The sequence below is a fragment of the Schistocerca serialis genome, unplaced genomic scaffold, assembly GCF_023864345.2.
Source record: "Schistocerca serialis cubense isolate TAMUIC-IGC-003099 unplaced genomic scaffold, iqSchSeri2.2 HiC_scaffold_1008, whole genome shotgun sequence".
NCBI classification, from domain to species: domain Eukaryota; kingdom Metazoa; phylum Arthropoda; class Insecta; order Orthoptera; family Acrididae; genus Schistocerca; species Schistocerca serialis.
The window spans coordinates 17,501-22,500 of NW_026047193.1; the positions used below are offsets into that span (position 1 = coordinate 17,501).

Below are 5,000 nucleotides of genomic sequence, written 5' to 3' on the forward strand. Positions count from 1 at the left end.
GCAATCACTCCACCTGCGCCCCACTCCAACCGCCCAACTCGCAACTCCAGCGGATGAACGGCGGACTTTTCCCGCAGTCGCAATGTGCAATCCACCCCTATAACATGCGTTTCATGAAGAGGTATGTCCAATATGCGACATTCCCGCTGTCCCTATACATGAGCTGCGAGCTGTACCACTTACGAGCTACAGACGCGATCGCGTTGCTCTCTGTACGAATGCCGATGCTGAGCGGTCAGCTAGGAGGCGCTCCATCCATGTCGGTACCGGTGAGCGTTGCACTCGCAGTCGCAAAAACGTACGGCAAGTATATTACTCGGAAGAGTTAATGACAGTCCAAGCCCCCCCTGCGTGGGGAGAGTCTTGCTAGGCCATGACCCACCGGAAGGGCGCAGCGTCCCCCACCCCAGACATGTGACGTCACACTATCGGTATTGACGACTAGACTCATTGCTTATAATCATTTGCCATACACCGGTGGAAGCTGCCGAGACGAGTAGCTACATAGCGCGCTCGCCGTGTCACTAATGTACAGAGATACAACAGTTTCGACGGGAACCACATTAAACGTATACACGGCGCTGATTAGTAATAGATAGAGCCATCAGAATACAGATAATATATACAACTGTCCGTATACATGCTGAAAGACTCTGCTCACAATCACAACCACACGTCAGCCACACACTCTTATCACGCACTACTCTCTGCCTGTAACACGCACACAGACAATATGTAAGCACCAGCATGCAACAACACCCAGTGCATCCTCTCCGCCACATTAGACAATCCACACTGTCATAACCAGACTGGGAGGTCCACACAGAAAACAGAATATCCCACCCACCCGACAACCACCATTGCTCAGCCAAGCCACCAACACCCACACATGTCCTACACAGGGGTGCACCCAACATCACAATACTGCCTCCTCTCACAGCACACAAACAATGGCAGGAATGAAAGACACAGGTCTGCCACAAGCATGGAATGAGAGCGCCGCCTGTCATGAGCCAAAGGTACATCCTGACGTGGCAAATCAGATGATACCGCAGGCATCCACGTACTATAATCACAATCAACAAACCGGCCGCCGCCCCCCCCCCCCATTAAACCTTTCCTTACAACAATGTGTACCTTAACCTAACCTATGTCGTACCTTAACCTAACCTATGTCGTACCTTAACCTAACCTATGTCGTACCTTAACCTAACCTATGTCGTACCTTAACCTAACCTATGTCGTACCTTAACCTAACCTATGTCGTACCTTAACCTAACCTATGTCGTACCTGAACCTAACCTATGTCGTACCTTAACCTAACCTATGTCGTACCTTAACCTAACCTATGTCGTACCTTAACCTAACCTATGTCGTACCTTAACCTAACCTATGTCGTACCTTAACCTAACCTATGTCGTACCTTAACCTAACCTATGTCGTACCTTAACCTAACCTATGTCGTACCTTAACCTAACCTATGTCGTACCTTAACCTAACCTATGTCGTGCCTTAACCTAACCTATGTCGTGCCTTAACCTAACCTATGTCGTGCCTTAACCTAACCTATGTCGTGCCTTAACCTAACCTATGTCGTGCCTTAACCTAACCTATGTCGTGCCTTAACCTAACCTATGTCGTGCCTTAACCTAACCTATGTCGTGCCTTAACCTAACCTATGTCGTGCCTTAACCTAACCTATGTCGTGCCTTAACCTAACCTATGTCGTGCCTTAACCTAACCTATGTCGTGCCTTAACCTAACCTATGTCGTGCCTTAACCTAACCTATGTCGTGCCTTAACCTAACCTATGTCGTGCCTTAACCTAACCTATGTCGTGCCTTAACCTAACCTATGTCGTGCCTTAACCTAACCTATGTCGTGTTTTAACCTAACCTATATTGCGCCTTAATGTAACCTATATTGCGCCTTAATGTAACCTATATTGCGCCTTAATGTAACCTATATTGCGCCTTAATGTAACCTATATTGCGCCTTAACGTAACCTATATTGCGCCTTAACGTAACCTATATTGCGCCTTAACGTAACCTATATTGCGCCTTAACGTAACCTATATTGCGCCTTAACGTAACCTATATTGCGCCTTAACGTAACCTATATTGCGCCTTAACGTAACCTATATTGCGCCTTAACGTAACCTATATTGCGCCTTAACGTAACCTATATTGCGCCTTAACGTAACCTATATTGCGCCTTAACGTAACCTATATTGCGCCTTAACGTAACCTATATTGCGCCTTAACGTAACCTATATTGCGCCTTAACGTAACCTATATTGCGCCTTAACGTAACCCACATTGCCCCTTAACGTAACCCACATTGCCCCTTAACGTAACCCATATTGTGCTGTAACCCAACACACGTTGGGCCTTAACCCAACACACGTTGGGCCTTAACCCAACACACGTTGGGCCTTAACCCAACACACGTTGGGCCTTAACCCAACACACGTTGGGCCTTAACCCAACACACGTTGGGCCTTAACCCAACACACGTTGGGCCTTAACCCAACACACGTTGGGCCTTAACCCAACACACGTTGGGCCTTAACCTGCTCTGTAATTGTCATACGACGCGTTAAATTAGTGTAGTGTTGCCTAACTGCAACCCCCGCAATATAGTTTGCTACTCGCACTGCCCGGTCCCCAGTGTATCGCTTCATGTTAAACACCTTGCAGCGATACACAGTAATGTGGATGGCAGCAGGACGTACATGCTCAATGCCCTTCGCAGTTGTTCATTGGCATTCGCATGGCGAAGCACTGCGCCTACGCTGTGGTACGGCCTGTGTCAACTGTCCGCTGATGTTGTACCTCCAAATCACACACTGTACTGCACATTGGTCCTCATGTACTGAATGATACATCGTGGTACATGTGACCGTACAACGACTGCGCCAACAACGGCGAACCATGCGGTCCAAATGTTGTGCACGCAGCTACGTGTCGTCTCCCTATAAGAGCTGGAGTGCAGTGTGGTATGCCCTGGATGGCGATCAGCATGAGCCGTCTGTTGATGTAGTGGCGCGTGTTGTCAGACGTTGTCGTCTCTTCTCACACACCGTGATAGCATGGTGCACTGCGTTCCACATCTGCGACATGCGACAGAGGCCGGTTGACAGTCGTTTGCGCAATGGACATCGCATACGTACGGGGGCCACCTTCCACGTGTTTGCGAAGCGTGCACATGTTGTTGCGTGTATGTGGGCAGACATAGTGTGTCGTGACACCTGACACAGGCATGCAACAATCGTTGAATTTGCAAATGGCGATGGACGCCTACGTTTGCTGGTGACGTTACGCAAATGAACAACTGGTAAACCGTTGTGGTGCGGTTGTTCTCGCTAGAGGTGAATCAGTGATGGCGACGATCGGTTGAGCTACCAACCGGTTGTTTCAGCGATACCCACCATGCCCACGAACGTGAATGGCATGTGGGTGTGAAGCGATACGCGGCGGTGGCTGGGTGGGACCGGCCCCGGCCGGTGAGGGGGGGCCGCCCGGCGTGCTGGCCGCGCGGTGCGTGGGCGCACGCGCTACAGCCGGCTGGTGGGGGCGGCCACTGGCAGGCGCGCCGGCCGACGGAGGCGGCAGGCGGCGCAGCTGCGCGCCGGCGCACCCTGCACGCGGCGCCGTGCGGCCAAAGTAGGTCCTCGCGGGCCCGGTGCGAAGCGCGGTGGACATCTGCAGTGTGCTGGTCCGATTGAGGACTGTGTGCGCTGAGGATGCGCCGCCGCCCGGCGCTCGGCGCCGCGACGCCGTCTGCTGCTCGGTCGCCTCTGCGGTTCTCGCAGGTGGTTTGTATCGCAGCTGTGCGGACGTGTTGGCGCGTGCGCTGTGCTGGGAGAGTTCGCTTCGGCACCCAAGTGGGGCTTTTGTCCTTCTGTGGCGCTGGCGTTGGAGCTGCCGGTCACCGTAGGTGGCGCGTGTTGTCTCCCGCCGGCAATGCCACGACAGCACGCTCCCGGGCCTCTGTCGGCAGCGGCAAGCTCAGTTGGGAGCACGGGTGGTCGCACCTAAAGCGTCTACTCGCCAAACTCCGGGCGATTGCGCCTCTCTCGAACCCGACCAAGTACTTAGGACGGCGCTGCGCGCCGCCGGGACCTGAGAGGGTTTCGAGGTGTATGGTGCAGGGGAGCGCAGCCTCCTCCTGTTTGCAGAATAATTGAGCGGACGCTTGCGTGTTCGCGCGGGCCCCCGGGACACACTCCCGGGCGGCCGGCTGCTCAGCTCTAGTTGACGCAGCTCCCTGGTTGATCCTGCCAGTAGTCATATGCTTGTCTCAAAGATTAAGCCATGCATGTCTCAGTACAAGCCGCATTAAGGTGAAACCGCGAATGGCTCATTAAATCAGTTATGGTTCCTTAGATCGTACCCACGTTACTTGGATAACTGTGGTAATTCTAGAGCTAATACATGCAAACAGAGTCCCGACCAGAGATGGAAGGGACGCTTTTATTAGATCAAAACCAATCGGTCGGCTCGTCCGGTCCGTTTGCCTTGGTGACTCTGAATAACTTTGGGCTGATCGCACGGTCCTCGTACCGGCGACGCATCTTTCAAATGTCTGCCTTATCAACTGTCGATGGTAGGTTCTGCGCCTACCATGGTTGTAACGGGTAACGGGGAATCAGGGTTCGATTCCGGAGAGGGAGCCTGAGAAACGGCTACCACATCCAAGGAAGGCAGCAGGCGCGCAAATTACCCACTCCCGGCACGGGGAGGTAGTGACGAAAAATAACGATACGGGACTCATCCGAGGCCCCGTAATCGGAATGAGTACACTTTAAATCCTTTAACGAGTATCTATTGGAGGGCAAGTCTGGTGCCAGCAGCCGCGGTAATTCCAGCTCCAATAGCGTATATTAAAGTTGTTGCGGTTAAAAAGCTCGTAGTTGGATTTGTGTCCCACGCTGTTGGTTCACCGCCCGTCGGTGTTTAACTGGCATGTATCGTGGGACGTCCTGCCGGTGGGGCGA

The 5,000-nt window shown here is 52.6% G+C and overlaps 1 non-coding gene across 1 annotated transcript in view; it reads left to right on the top strand.

Annotated features, from left to right (window-relative positions):
- Positions 1–4,267: 4,267 nt before the first annotated feature.
- Positions 4,268–5,000, top strand: part of LOC126429052 (small subunit ribosomal RNA) — a 1,910-nt gene continuing 1,177 nt past the window's right edge. Inside the window, exon 1 of the ribosomal RNA XR_007576874.1 lies at positions 4,268–5,000. This exon is cut by the window's right edge and continues 1,177 nt beyond it. This is a non-coding gene — a ribosomal RNA (small subunit ribosomal RNA).